We start from the raw sequence: 16,978 nt of genomic DNA, 5'->3' as shown, positions 1-16,978 counted from the left end.
CAAAGAGTCATTCCTGGAATCTTCCGCTTCAGGCTCGGTCCCCTCCCCAATCACAATACAGGATGGTTTTCAGATAGTAGGAACACGTGTGGTGTGACGGATCTCATCGGGTGTGGGCCTTGATCTACTATAACTCCTTTAAAGAGGGGTGATTCTTTACAGCTGGAGCCATAAACTACATCTGCAGGGCTAGCTGATAGCCTGGACAATCGGACACAGAGGAAGAGGAGTGTCAGAGGGTGCGGTAGTGAATAGGGTGAAAGGGAGGTGTCGGGCGGGCACAGAGTGTGATTCTCAGGGAAGAGCAGCGCAGATGGGGGGAGGCTTATTGCCCATGCATAACACAGAGAGCGGGGATGACCAGTGCCTGGGGAAGATGCTTGCGAGGGTGGGGAGCCATGCTACGAATCGACAGCGTGCAGAGAGTGGGTCTGGTCAAGGCATCTAAAATGGCTGCCGTGCACGACAAAAGTGTGGCATTTCAAAAAAGGCAAGATGGCGCAAACAATGTTTTTCAACACTTCCTCATTTCCTTCGAATCGAACGTTAACAGACGTTGGTGCATATTACCAAAGTTAAGCGATATTTATCGCTAACGATGCTTACCAACGAATTTTTTACCGCTAAGCATTGTCAGAAATTATCGAAGATAAACCTTGCTATTATCAAGGTTTATCGCAAATGCGATAAAAAACGGCCGCAATGCATGAATATCGCTAAAAAGTCAGCGATATTCATGCATTACCGAGCTAATGCTCTTAGCCATGTTATCCACCTCCCATTGGATAACATGGCTAAGAACTGCTCAGGGCAGGTATAACTTTTTGGAGATATTCGCGCTTAGCGCGAATATCTCCAAAAGTTGGTAATAGGAGATAGATATCTTGCATGTTGTAATGCAAATTATTGTGGTATATGGAACTCATACCATAATCTCTCAGGAAAGCAGAAACTGATCCTTTTGGGACCGCCTGAAAAGGCCTACGGGGTGAGGGGTACTCTACTTTGCCCCCTTTTCACGTTCCGAACTATTTTATTTTACTCTCTTCTGTAATTACACAAAATAGCAGCGATAAGATGCATCGGAGACACACAGTGAGAGAAAGGAGGCCGGAGATGAAGAAGAGATGTCAAATACACATTGGAGATAATATAGTGGCAGAAGGGAAGTAAATATGAGTAAACTTACCATGTAACATAAAAATGTTGCACTCTATACTATAAGTCTCATTTTATACTACAATCACTTCGCTACAACCTCATAAATTAAAAATAAAAATGAATAATGTCTCAAACAATTTTTGATTTCTAAATATAAATTTATTCTTCAGAATTTTCTAAATTTGAAAGAACTAGTAACATGTCCTCATCAGCAATTTCCTCATGAAAAGTCTGCAATGATGATTCTTGTAACTCTATGGTCTCCAAACATTCGATAAATTCGCCATCAACAGATTGATCAAAAAAATCATTCAAGTCATCTCCTCCTTGTGACAATATTTCATTATTGGTGCTCTCAATTTCAATCAATGTAGTGGAATCATTCAAGTCATCTCCTCGTGACAATATTTCATTATTGGTGCTCTCAATTTCAATCAATGTAGTGGAATCATTCAAGTCATCTCCTCCTTGTGACAATATTTCATTATTGGTGCTGTCCATTTCAATCAATCTAATGGAATCAAACAAGTCATCTCCTCCTTGTGACAATATTTCATTATTGGTGCTCTCAATTTCAATCAATGTAGTGGAATCATTCAAGTCATCTCCTCCTTGTGACAATATTTCATTATTGGTGCTGTCCATTTCAATCAATCTAATGGAATCATACAAGTCATCTCCTCCATGTGACAATATTTCATTATTGGTGCTCTCAATTTCAATCAATGTATTGGACAATTCAAAAGAAATTGCCACGGTCTCTTCATTGTGAGCCATTTTATTTTGAAATTGCTTGCTGTAAATTGCAGAAAAAAATAATCACTTTCATTTATCGTTTTTAGTAATACATAATATAAAACTAACTTTATCAAGTATTTAGTATAACAGAAAGGACTGCAAATAAATAACAGAAAACATTTTTCAAATTATCTTCAAGTGTACAACATAGTTCCCCTTACAAATTAACAACTCACCTTTTTAAAAGTAGGAGAAGTGTTAGTACTGTGTAAATCAAACACCAGAAATTCACCACCAAAAATTCCTCACAAATGTACCTCAGACAGTAGTATCACAAAATGGCTGTGGTTTCCTCTCATTTGACATATATACATAACCAATTAACTTTCATCACACACAAATACAAAACCAAAGTAACATTTTAATTGGTTCTAAATTTCAACACTTTCAAATGTGTTTTCCCCATGCAATTTTCCATAGGACATTTACATACGTCTACAGCCTGAATGGCTGAACGGAATTACACCAAACTTGGCAAAATGGTACATCAAACCTAAGAGGTCAGGAAGGATCTACTATGCCCCCTTATGGTCATTTCCCCCTTCGCTTTGGCCTCCTCTTGTCTCTCGATCCTACCGAGAGACAAGATGGCGGCCGCTACGGACTGTTTGGAATGTTGACAGACGCCGGAGAACCAATCAGCTTCGCTTCACAAAGCTCCGTTGCGCGAAAAGTACGCGAACTGGAGCGCTGCCCGGTCCGCTGTTACAGATATATATCTTTTTTTAAACGTTAATTTCTCAAAATCCACTGGAGCACATATATTGAGACCTACAAAAGGCACATCGGGCTACCAGTCCCTACAATTTTGCCAAGTTTCGTGCAAATCCATTCAGCCGTTCGGGCTAAAAGTGAGGCCAACCGCCCTATGGAAAACTCAATGTTAAAAACACGCTTTGGGACCCCCCTTTTTTCTCGACCCCCCCTGGACGAACCCCCCCCCAATTTTCAGGGGCTGCTCAGAAACAAAATGTGCCATATTCCTGAAAATTTCAGCCAATTCCGTCCACAAACGCCAAAGTTATTAGACATAGAATTTTCAAAAAACCCATAGAGAAAAAATCCTAACTATATATACCTACTGGCGACCGCCAGTAGGTAATATATATATATATCACAAGGAACTTCGATCCCACACCCTCCACTGGATGTGACAAACGAAACGGACCTAAACAGATGGTTTTGCTTATTCCTTTATTCTGTGCAACCCACGATCGCCATGACGCGTTTCGGGCCCTGGAGCCCTTGATCACATGACTTGGCCAAAATTAACTGGTGATTTTAAAATTGCGAGGTGAGATCACGTGATCCTAGGCCTATAGACAAGGAAAACAGACTTCTGCCTAGTCCAGTTAAGTACACAGTATCTATTTACATTGGTGTCTCAATACAGCCCCTTCATTTGAAAACCTAATACACATTTCCATTATATGCAATTCATCAATTAAATAGTCGATTAATTAATGTGCAAAATATATTGAAACGGTAAATATGTAATACAGCCCAATTCATTAAATTTACATCAAATGTAACATTTCGGCTGACATTGTATCCGTTGTATGTGCAATCCTCTAAATAGAGGCATTATGCAGTTATTAATGGAAGTTCATCATTTTGCCGGGGTTATCATGAGAAAGTCAGAAAATTCCGCCCATGTGGGCTCACTGGGCTTATGGAAAATTGCGTCTATACTGCCCACGTGCTCACGCACCTATCCACGCAAGAATCAATAAATAATAATGTCCCCTGTGAACAAATATAATTTATACAATTAAGTAAATAACAGCTGCAGTTTTCTGATAACACTACCCCCCACTGATTTTCACATACACCATTTCATAATGATGCTAAGGACGCTTATTCAAAGATTATTAATTCAGTTAGAGTTGTAAGCAAGTGTACAAATCCTCAGTCGCATTGAGACCGTTCGGTGTCTTGGTATTGAGATTGAGAATGTAGCTGGTCTCCAACACTCTCAATCTTGCCTCTCTGTCTCCCCCTCTACGCAGTGGCAACACCATATCAATTGCGAAATAACTTAAACACTTCAGATCGCCCTTGTGATGTGCATTGATGTGCCTGGCCACTGGGTAGGTTTCATCTCTGTTAGTGACGACCCGCATGTGCTGGAGTATGCGTTTGTGGACCTGTAACTTCGTACTTCCCACGTACCTTAGTCCACAAGCACACTCCAGCACATATACCACAAAATCTGATCTGCAGGTGAGTTTTTTATTTATCAGAATTGGAACGTCACTGAAGGGGGAATGGAAGCTAGTTTTGTTCCTCCCCAAGGTGCAGGCTTTACAGGTGGCGCATTTTATAAAACCCTTGCTTTTGTTTAGCCAGTTATTTTTATTGGCCACCTCTGGACTACTCTTGACTAGCATGTCCCCCATTGATCTGGCACGGCTGTATGTTATTGCCGGATAATCAGTCAATGTTTTGACAATCACAGGATCCCCCATGACTATTGGCCAGTTTTTACGTATGATCATCTGTAATTGTTTGGATTGGCGACTATATGCTGTTATTAGTCTAGGTTGCCCACCCATGTTCTCTTTGACTTTCCAGGTCTTATCGGGTTCATCTTTCTGGTTGGATAAGATGTTTACTCGATTCGATCTCATCATGGCTTTCTCAATCACGGCCTCTGAGTATCCCCTGTCTTTGAATCTCACCATGTTTTCCAATTGAGCTGCCTGACAGAGTTCTTCTGTGCTACATATCCTTCTGATCCTCAGCATCTCCCCGTAGGGGATACTGCAGATCAAGTGGCTGGGGTGATGGCTAGTCGCATGAAGAACCGTGTTGCCAGTGGTCTCCTTACGAAATAGCTTGGTTTGTAAACCCCCTTCCAATATTTGGACTTCCACATCTAGAAAATTGACTTTGTTTGAACTGACCATACCGGTTAAGGTCAGAAATAAACTGCTCAGCCTCCATAACAGTGCCCCTCCAGATTATAAAAAGATCGTCAATAAACCTAAGCAGTGACACAACATTATTAGCCATCACCTCTGCATATTTGGACCCCAGGACCTGCTCCTCCCACAGCCCCATGTGCAAGCACGCGTAGCTGGGGGAGAAGCAGGCCCCCATCGCCACACCTCTTAACTGTTGGAACACCTGATTTTGGAAAAGAAAATAATTGTTGTTAAGACAGTACTCCAACATTTCCATTATCATTCTATTGTGTTCAAGCATGCATGCTGGTCTTTTGTTTAAGAAGTGAGCAACTGCTCTCAAACCGTCTTTATGGTTTATACTCGTGTATAGAGCGGTCACATCAAGTGTGATCAGTAAATAGTCATTGTCCCACACAATTGTCTTGATTTTATCTAGAAAGTCTGTGGTGTCTCTTATATAGGATGGCAAAGTTTTTACAAATTCCTGAAGGAAATGGTCAATATAGCGGGATGCATTCTCAAATGTCCCTCCCCTGGCCGATATAATCGGCCGGCCTGGTGGCTTTGACCTGTCCTTGTGGACTTTCGGAATTAAATAGAATACCGGGGTCACTGGGTGGTTTGTCTTTAAAAACTTCAATTCGTCCCCACTCAGCAGCCCTTGTCCTCTCCAGGAATACAATTTGGTATTAAATTTGTCCCAAGCCAAGCGCATAGTCTGCCCATCACTCCTGATGTAGCATTGCCTGTCGTTCAGCTGTTTTAGCGCTTCCTCCATGTACATATTCATTGGCCAGAGGACAACATTCCCCCCTTTATCAGATTGCCTGATGACTACATTGTTGTTATCCTGTAGTTTTTTCATCAGGCTGCCAAATGTATTGTTGTACTTTCCTTGTTTTTTATCGAAACTGATTGATTTGCTGTACAGTTTCTTAAGTTCTGACACCACCAAGTCACTGAAGACATCAATGTTGTCGTGTGCCATTATGGGGTTAAAGATCGACTTGGGTTTGAATAATGTATTCCCTGGAGCATTAGTTGAAATGGATATATTTTCCTCCATGGACCCCTCAATGTCCCCTTCCCTTAGAAGATCCTGTAGATCACATTGTAGTTCGTATTCGCCTACTGACATTGCCACTGACTCCGCTCCTCCTGTATTGGCAACCGTGAGTGGTTTGCGCGTTTTATGTTTATTAACCAGAAATAGTTTTCTCAGTTTAAGTTTCCTGGTAAATTTAAACAAATCTAATCTGGTCCGCGCATAATTAAAGGTACTGGGTGGACAAAATGACATCCCCAGTGAGAGGGTTCTTAGTTCCCCAGGGCTTAACAGTATATCAGTGAGGTTCACAATTGTCTTATTGTCACTTACTGTAAACTTCATCGGCGGTTCCATCTTTTGTAGGTCTTTCTTTTTACTACCGGATTGACAGATTTTTCTTGCTGTGCTGCATTTCCTCCGTTGTTTGCGCTTGATGTTGCGCCTTTGGTTGTTCCGGAGTTTGAAGCGTGGGCACTCCTTGAATGTATTTAAATGTCAATAACTCATATTAAATTGTAAATAATAATGTGTATCCATCGGTTGAATTAAATAGCATAATAAGATGTAACTGGTCAGTGAAATGCCATGCAAATACAAAATATTGGGATGTTTTGACCATTTTGGCCATACCTCTGACTCCGCCCACTAATCCAATCCTTGAGTTATTCCTGCCCTCTGATTCTCTGCCCACATTTCCCCTACTTTTTTCCCCCACTTCCACCACTGGCTTTATGGTACAGACCCTGGGTGGAGTGTAGGCAATACTGCTGATGGGCACATTAGGGAGCACAGTAGCATTGGTGTACCAAGATAGATTATAGCATGAGTCAACAGGGGCATTGAATTCTGCTGTGCTGTATAGTATGCTGCAACACCAAGTCCATTCCCTCCAGCAGCCATGATCAATCTCTCCAGCCATCAGAAGGTGCTGGTATACGTGCATGTTCTTTACTTCCTTGTAGTAGTGTGAATAGGCAAAGGCCCCTGCAATCCAATATGATGGTCACTGTCTGTCGTACCACCCAGGTGAGCAGCCTGAAGAGGGCGAAGGATAGGCCCACAAGGGATCAACAAGCCATCAGTTTGGGCAAGTGCAGAGGTCCACAGCGCCCCATGTTCGACACACCACCACCGGCCTCTGCCTGGTCTCCCACACCTTTTCCCGCTGTGCAGCAAAGGTCAGATGTCAGCAGCTGATCCTCCATGTTCCATGCCCGACCCTAGTTAAGGACAGGCCTGGTGATAGCAGGGTGCTAAGGATACAGTCTTCATCCAGGCAGCATTCAGCCATCTCTTTAGGATCCTCAGGATGTGCAGAGTGCACACAGTTTGTTCTTCGCTGGTTTTGGCCTTGCTGATTCCAGAATAATGTTGAATGTTATACTTTGGCCTCGGGTGCTAAAGGTGATGGAGCCATCTTGGGTTGTGTCTTTCTGGCCCCACTGCCTTCTGCTTCTGTGTTAACATATCATTTAGGAGCAGGAAATAAGAAAGAAGAGCGACAGAACACAAAAAGAAATACACTTTCATACTTGCCAACTCACATGATTCCATCCTGTGTCACAAGATTTCAGCACCCTTCCCATGGTCAGCTGGTGAGGAGCTGAAATCGCATGGTGGCAGAGAAAACATGCTTAAAACCAACGTAAACAGTGGATTTCCAGTTTGTTTTCAGAGGCTGTAAGTAGTTGATTCCCATTAAAAGGAGTGATAACATCCCAGGACATGGGTCACAGCTTCCATGACCCTTTGTTTTTTTTTGTGTGGTGGACTTGGTGGAGAGTGCCTCTTAGATAGCTTTCGGCAAAAGGCCCCGCCCCATCCTCACACATTTGAGTGATTTTGTAAGTTGGCAGCTAAATAATTTTAACATTGCTAAGGCCAGCTATTGACAACAACTTCTAAGGAGGACTTTAATGTTTAAACATCACACAGACAGAAAAGACCACTGGTCATTTTAAAGTGACAAAACAGGTGCATTACCAGCAAGCAAGGGACCTCAACATTAAATTTATATTTAGATTTTTGAAAAATAGTTTTCTCAAAAATGTATTGTTTTTGATTTTTTTAAAGATCACATTGTGCGAGAGTCTAACATAGGTTTTGTATTGGAAGGGTTCCCTTTCATTTGAAAATACTATGCCTAGACAACTTCTAAAACTTTTCATATTTGGTATGTGTGCTGTACAGTGCAGCACACATACATAGTCGGATAAAAAAGGAGAAATGACACATTTCTCCTTTTAATCAGACCCCCCAGGATATCGCGATTTCGCGATTTGCAAAAAATCGCGAAATTTGCAGCTTTGTGCAAATCCCGTGATTTTTGGCAAACCGGCCGCGAAATCGGCCGTTTTCATTGGGCAAACGCGGAGAGCCAATAGAAACTGCTCTGCTCTCCTCCGCACTCGTCTTCTTATTGCCTCCTCACTCTCCCCGATCCAGGATTTCGCGGGACACCCAGGTCAGGGAGAAGAGGTGAAGGTGGAAGCAGACGGTGGCGAGGGAGAGCAAGCAGGAGGCCAAGGACCGGGACGACTACGACGAGTACAGGTACCTTCCTCGGCAGCCGGCGGCGAGGGAGCAAGCAGGAGCCAGGAGGGAGCGCAGGAGGGAGCAAGGACCGGGACGACGACGACGAGTACAGGTACGTACCTTCCTGCTGCTACTGTGCTACTGTGGGGGCCCGCCGCACACGGGGCACGCGGCGGGCCCCGGGGGGCCAAAGTCAGTTTGTTTTACTTTCCGGTGGGGCCCGCCGCATTCGGGGCACGCGGCGGGCCCGGGGGGCCAAAGTCAGTTTGTTTTACTTTCCGGTGGGGCCCGCCGTACACGGGGCACGCGGTGGGTCCCGGGGGGGCCAAAGTCAGTTTGTTTTTCTTTCCGGTGGGGCCCGCCGCACACGGGGCACGCGGCGGGCCCAGGGGGCCCACATTGCATTCCTTGGGGCCCAATGTCCATTTTTCTTTCTTTCCGGTGCTTTTTGTCACAGGGTTGCCCACAGATTAATTCATATTTTAGCTGTGCAGGTTTTATCAGCATTATTTCTCCACCACTTTCAACTGTATATGTTAGATGGATTGATTTTGAAGCACTTGACTTGTATTTACCACATCTTGAAATGTGCTGCATGATCTTGGTATGTTTTCGCAATTTGTGCAGGTTTTGCAATGTACTCTGGGTGTGCATTCGTTTCTACTGACTACATGGTCAAGATTAACATGCCTTTTAACCAAAACAAATGGGCTGAATTGTAAATAAATAAAAGGTACATAGCTCCATGTTGTAAAATAACTCAAACAATAAGATATCTGTGTTTGTTGTCGAAAAAAACCCAAAATAAAATGCCGCTAAATGCCGCTAAATTTCCATTTTTGTGCCGCTAAATTTTCATTTTTGTGCCGCTAAATTTGCCAATCCATGCAGCTATATCCTGGGGGGCCTGTTTTCAAAAGGGTTTTTTTTTAAACACAAAATCTTGCCTCCAATTTTTGGTAGATAGGGTTTTGCGTCAAAAAGAGTGGGTGATTGCATGGGAACGCCCATGACCCCTTGACGTTATGTAAAGCAAAGCAGCACTTTGCTCTACCTTGTGTTACTTTTAGTCAAAATTTCGCACTGAAAGGTAAATAATAAAATAATCATTTTGTGCTGGTTTGTGTCACTTTCTCGATGCAAACTCACTGCACAGTGTTAGTAAATCACTCCCAATCTGTTCATTTTCAAATGCAATTAAACAGAAATAGTGAAGTTTCTATGCCACTATTCAAAGGTAATAAAAAACACTGCTCTTGTAAAATGACTGGTTTGTTTGCATATTGTAAAATGCTCACATATTGATGATAAAGAAGCTGTGCTGGACTCAGAGAACTTAAAAGCATGTAAGCTTCCTCACTTAGATATTAGAGTGGTCTGATGCAACGATGGCTACACCAAAGTCCCTTAAGTGTGCATATTTCTTTCTTAATATATCAGTATATTTAGGCAGCCCTTCCTGTGTCAGACCAACCCGACCGCTGGAAGGAAAATCTAATCAGGCAGCCATTTTACAGTTAGGCTTGTAATTAAGTGCTGACAAGCAGATTAAAAATTGCTCAGTTCCATGTGTGAAAAAACATTGCTTAGTTTTTACAACACATATGATAAATAAACAATTGCATTTACAAAAAAGCTTTATTATTTACCGCAGTTTAAGATGCACTGAAAACACTTCTTAGGAGGAGGAATGGTATACCAAATAATCAATAGCATGTGATGCGAGATAACTATTCCATTAAAGTCCACTGAGGGCCTGATTCAAACATATTTTGCTATGGTGCGTGTGCCACTTACTCTCAGGACTTGTAATCAGTGGTTAACTTGTAAAAATATAAGAGACGGGGCTCTTGTCAGGAGGTGCTTGCAACAGCCCATTTCTCCTGTTAGCGCCGCCAAAAACAGAACCACCTACTAACCATGACAGAGGAAAAGAAGAGTGGCCTAATGGCCAAAGCTGCAGTACTCGAGCTGAGGAACCAGGTTCGAGTCTCGGCGTCCGCTCCACATCCTGTGATTCAGGACAAATCACGTAATCTCCTGTGCCTAATATAAATACATTTGTCCTTAACTGGTGCTCAAACTTGGGGGGGTGAATAAGTGACCGGTGGCTCAAATTAAGCACTACTTTTAATGCTTGTGGCTTACTGCTGGAATGTAGGAGCAAGCAAAGAGAGCTACAAGAGTAAGCCACATCAACTCTTTGCGACTGGGGACCTCTATGTGTATTTATTTTGTAGGAGTATTGCAACAAAAGCTCAGGTCGACTGCGCGGTTAAGACATACCTTAAAACCATTGCCATATAAGTGCACAAAGTCAAGTGAAATTGTTAAAATGGGAAATTACATTTAAAATGTGAAAAGCATAATGAATGCCTGATGTTAGGCAAAACAAAATGCTTGATCTTAAGGGGCAGGCCATAGGCATGCTTATACTGAAATTTGCTTGCCAGATAATGTTACTAAGCTGATGAGTTGAAATATTAAAAATAACAAGTATGGTATACCATCGCTATAAAACAATGCCTGTACCATTCTAGGTGATGAAAAGCGGTACCAGATAGCAAGTCTATTTTTCGCCTGTAAGAGGACACAACTTAATGCTTAATCAGTTATCTTCTTCATAGGCATGGTCACTGCAAAGAGCTTAAAGTACTTTTAAGATGTTGAATATTCTTGCAAACATTACAAGGCCAAACGTCTTTGTTTTTCTCCGTCGTTTAACTCCTCACTTATTTAGCATGGATCTTCCTAATGCTGTTTTACTCTGTGTGAAATTCCTACTGCTCCCCCTCTTTACTCCAACTTTCCTTCCTCGTTCTAGTACTTCATTAGATGAGTTGAAGGGGCTACTTTCAGTTCTCTGCAGAAACCTATCTGTTAAACCTGCCATCCTTGGCATGGTTTCCCCTTACTTTTTGCCTTCCTACCCCCTGTTTTTGGAGAATTTGTTTGTTGCTGCTTTAGGATTCTGCACACTTTACGACTGTTAACCAATGCTAAAGTGCTTGAGCTCTCTCCCTAAAACGTAGTAACATTAGCTTATCCCCAATTGGCACTTTTAATGTACTTATAGATCCCTTTTAAAGTGAACTACAGATACCCATGGGCATGTAAATTAAATACTATTAGTGGGTCCGCAGCACTGATTGTGCCACCCAATTAAGCAGCCCTTTAAACATGTCTCAGGCCTGACATTGCAGAACTTGTTTGTGCCATTAACCTGCCATTTCAACCTGACAAGATAAATCTCTTGCCGACCCAAACCTTCCATTTAATACACATCATTCCAAAGGCAGGCCATGCGCCGCCTGCACTGTGTTTAAAAAATTGGATATGTACTTTTACATTTTTTTACATGTCCTGGTAGTGACAAGCTCTCCAATTTCTTTTTCCCTATTGCAAGGGCTATATATCCCATAGGATAATATTGAGATTGCCTCATTGTCTTTTATTGGTCTAATTCCCTAATGAGACCATATGACTGATCCATGTATGGTGTCTCTAGAATCAAAAATTTCAAATCCAGACTTATGATGAAGTCGGATGGGGGGCGTGGCTTCAGCGCCGTGGTGGCATGGCGGACCTAGCGTGAGCTCCGCTGTATCGCGGAACTCTTCATACCTTTCAGAGCAGATTTTCCTCCTTCCTGAGGCGCTGAACGTAGGCTGCATATCTGTCATGACAGAATAGGTTACCACTAACCTGATCAGTCGGGTACAGCGGGAGCGATGAACGTTGCTTAGTTTCTCCTACCCCTATATGGAACAACCTGCGAGTATTTAGAAACTCAACAGATTATACCATAACCGGGAAAGGGAAAAAGGGACAAAAGAATCAATAAAGTTGCAGCAGCTTGTCAAAACAATGAAGCCGTGGCTGGGATCACGTAGACCTCACTCTATGGTAGCCTGTGCTTCCTGTGAAATGAAACACAACATATCACACATAATTCCCTGCACAATTTGTGGATATAGCAACGTGAATAAAACAAGGTTTCACATACATCTATGCTGCCGCAATCATACCACTTCAAAAAGGTTCAAAAATAGAAAAAAGAAAGAAAAGAAAACAATTTTTTTCACCACTTCCTTCAGTGGTAAAGTAGCAGAAGTTACACAAGAGTTGTGATGATCACATAACCAGGAGAAAGAACCTATCTGTAACCAGGCAGGTCTTCTGTAAGTATGACTGTGTCATACCGATTTTCCAGAAAGATTTCTGTGTTCCTGAATACCAGCCAAATGATCCCAAACAGAGATAGTTTCCTTGTTTCCACTCTAAATCCGAGCCTTTCAATCGGCTCCTTGGCGATTGTAAATCCACTCCAGTCTTGGTATATCCTGATTGCTGTCTCTTGACCTATTAGATGCCCCAACACTAAGGCAAGTGAAAAAAGAAATGTCCGCTCAGCCCTTCGCTGCCATACTCTTCTTCCTAGGCAAGGCAGCTTATTCAGAGGCAATACGACACTGTTTTCGGCACAGCGTCTTGAAGCTTCTTTAGTTTATCATATATTTATAGAATACACACACAGGCTAATCCGCCTCGCGTGTGCAACTGGAAATGCGGTAGCTTTAAATTAGCGCGGACAGCTCTTTAGACTCACCGCCCTCGTAAATGATTGACTGATCCTTCGAGCGATATCGCTCTCCGATGAAAGCACGGCAGGGCGCTTTCCAAAATGAACGGCTTTCCCCTTAGACCGGCTCCTCCGTGTTTGTGCTGGTAGTATGTTTTGATATCAGTTGACAAGCTCCTGATGCACTCTGGGAGGAGTTAAAGTAGAGAAGTCGAGAGGAGCAGGGAAGGGTCACAACCAGCGGAGCATGATGGGAGCTGTAGTCTCCGTCATACCATTCACACATACTACCTTTTCCTGGGAAGGAAGGGGTGAAACGTGACAGAACCCCCTCTCCACGACCGACGACCCGGCGGTCCACCAGGCTTCCCGAGAAACCGTGAGTTGAAACGCCTCAGAAGGCCAGGGCAATGCAGATTAACATGTGGCTCCCAGGATCTGTCTTCGCGCCCATACCCTTTCCATTCAATCAGATAGGGCACTCTCCCCCGTACATACCTGGAGTCCAATATACTTCGTACCTCATAGTCCTCCTCCCCATCACGATAGGTAATGGTCGCCCCAACACTCGAGCACTAGGGAGACAAGGTTTCAAAAGGGAGACATGAAACACGGGCTGAATGTGCCATGTGGAAGGAAGAGTAAGTCTCATGGCTACAGGAATGATAACCCTGTTAATGGTATAGGGCCTACAAACTTGGGTTGTAATCTGGTATTGCCCTTAAACTTAAGAAACTTAGTATTAAGCTATACCTTATCCCCCACTTTATAGGAAGGTTCGTGGGTTCTCTTTTTATCTGCGAAGTGTTTATCCCTTTCCCTGGATGCATCTAAATGTTGCCTAGCATCGTGTAGCACTGCTCTGAGATGTGCATGGTGTTCTTGTATGGAGGGATGTTTGGAAGCAAAAGGCTGTTCAAAAGGCAACATGTTAGGATGATAGCCCTGCAGACAGTAGAAGGGGGAGCACCCAAACGATGAATGTTCCGTGTTGTTGTATGCGAACTCAGCAGTCCATAAAAGTGTTCTCCACTCCTTCTCATGTTGTATAGTAAAACATCTGAGGTATTGTTCCAGGGTCTGATTCAGCCTCTCAGTTTTGCCATCTGTTTGAGGATGGTAGCTTGTGGATAGTCTCACATCAATGTCCATGGCTTTACACAAAGCTTGCCAAAACCGTGAGGTGAAGTGTGAGCCCCTATCGGTGATGAGGACTGAGGGTATACCATGGAACCTTACAACGTGTTGCAAAAAGGTGGTTGCCAATTCACCAGATGTAGGCAGCTTTGTTAGCGCTATGAAATGTCCCATTTTAGTTAAATGATCTACAACCACAAGGATGGTGTTATAACCCAAGCTGGATGGCATTTCCACTATGAAGTCCATAGAGACCGTGTGCCAAGGTGCAGGAGGTAAAGGTATTGGTCTAAGTAATCCACTTGGATGCTGATGCTGCGCTTTAGCTTGTGTGCATATAGTACAATCCAGGACATACTCTTTGGGATCTTTAGGTAAGGTTTCCCACCAGAAATATCTTGACATGTTCTGAAGAGTTTTCATTTGTCCTGGGTGGCCACCCAGTGAGGAATCATGTGTCCATTGGAGGGCTTGCAGTAGTAGTGGACCTTCTGGAACGTACATCCTTTTGTCATAAAACAATAGATTATCTATTTCAGACCGATGTAACAGGTCTTTGGTCACCCACTCTTGTTTATTCAGATCTTTGATCTGTTCTTTCACCTCATCCAGGTAGTCTGCAGCAGTCGACACAACCATGATATCACCTTCAAAGGAAGCCCTATGGAGAATAATGGGAGACTCCTCTGCAGGTATTTGGACAGTGTCTGGAATGGGCATAGGCCTGGACAGTGCATCAGCCTTACCATTTTGTGGACCTGGTCGGTATTTAATAATGAAGTCAAAATCCGCAAAGAATAAGGACCATCACAGTTGTTGTGGAGTTAAGGCTCTAGCACTTTTAAAGAAGAGTACATTTCTGTGATCCGTGAATATTACAACTGTATGTCTTGCCCCATCAAGTGATGTCTCCATTCCTCGCATGCTCTTTTTATGGCTAGCTGTTCTTTATCTGTGATGCTATAATTTACTTCACTGGCCGATAGTTTCTTGGAGAAAAATGCTACAGGATGAAGCTGTGCCCTCTCTGGATCCCGTTGGGACAGGATCCCCCCAATAGCATAGAAGGAAGCATCAGTTTCCATCACAAAGGGTTGAGTAGGGTCTGGATGCCGCAAAACAGGGGCACTGGTAAAGCGGGTCTTTACCTCCTGGAATGCCTGTTCTGCTGCAGGTGTCCACTGGAAAGAAACTCCTTTCTTGAGTAGAAAGGTCATAGGTTGTATGATCCTTGAGAATTCCTTAATAAACCTACGATAAAAATTGGCAAAGCCAAGGAAGCTTTGAAGTGTCTTTACACTAGATGGCGATTCCCAAAGAATGATAGCTTCAGTTTACTTTTTGTCCATGTAGATACCACCAGGGCCTATAACATACCCCAAGAATTCTACCTCTTCAGTGTGAAATAGAAATTTCTCCAGTTTCGTGTAAAGAGCGTGTTTCTGAAGGCGCTCTAGCACTGCTGCCACATGACGGACATGATCTCCTTTAGCCTATGAAAATATATCAAAATGTCATCGATATACACGATACAGCACACATCCAGCAGTCCTCGCAAGACTTCATCCATAAAGTATTGGAAGGGGGCGGGGGCATTACACAGGCCAAAAGGCATCACCTGGTATTCATATAGCCCAAATTTGGTGCGGAATGCCGTTTTCCATTCATTCCCCCGATGCACCCACACCAGATGGTATGCTCCTCTAAGGTCTAGCTTGGTGAATATTTTGGAACCCTTTAGCTGATCTAATAATATCGGAATCAGAGGCAGGGGATATCGATTTTTCTTCGTCACCCTGTTAATAGCTCTGTAATCGATACACACCCTTAAACCTCCTTCCTGTTTTGGTATGAAAAAAAGAGGAGATGAGGCAGGGGAGGAAGAACTAATAAATACAGAGAACAGCAATTTCTTCAAGTATGATTGCAGATAGGTAGTTTCTGCTTCCATAAGGGCATATATGCGACTACATGGGATACTGGCCCCCGGCTCCAAGTCAATCACACAATCATAGTCCCTTTGGGGAGGCAACCTACTCGCTTCTTGTTCATTGAACACATCCTGGAATTCTGAGTATTCCTCGGGTAATGTGGATATTATGTACACGTTCTGTGTACTACAAATACTTGCGTGAGTTCTGTAGGATTTTCTGTGGGAAAAGGCTTTAGGTGTCTTTCTTTAGTACAGTGCTCCACTCAATAATTGGAATTTAAAGTAACAGTGTGGTCTGCCCACTTAATTAGAGGGTCATGAAGCATAAGCCAGGGCATGCCTAGAATCAGTTTGAAATTCGGGGCATCAATAAGATCGAATTGGATGGTCTCATAATGGGTTAAACCGACTTGCATCGGTATTTGGTGAGTGTGGTAACAAACTGGACCTGACGCAAGTGCAATTCCATCTACTGCTTTTACTGGTTATGGCTTGGATTTTCTTATACAAGCGATACCCAATTCTTGGGCGTATTTCTGATCGATAAACTTACCCGTGGCCCCAGAATCCAATAAAACATGTACTAGTATGGGGTACCAGTATGGGACCTCCTCCCATGATATCCAATATTACACACACGTTCATGTGGGCCACGGAGGTCTGAACCGTATTAGCCACTGAAGAGAAGACTTCTTGTGCTTCTTGCCTCAAACAAGGGGTCTCTGTCTTTTTTGAGCAGGTTAGTTTTCCGACCTCTCCGCCATATAATCTACTACTGGTACATTTCCCCTTCCTTTGTTGGCGTTAAGGGCCATCTTGGTCTTGGCCTAGCATTCTTTGATGTAATGTCCAGGCTTTCCACAATACATACACAG

This window comes from Lissotriton helveticus, chromosome 8 (assembly GCF_964261635.1).
Source record: "Lissotriton helveticus chromosome 8, aLisHel1.1, whole genome shotgun sequence".
Lineage (NCBI taxonomy): Eukaryota > Metazoa > Chordata > Amphibia > Caudata > Salamandridae > Lissotriton > Lissotriton helveticus.
Note: the sequence above shows the minus strand (reverse complement) of the source record.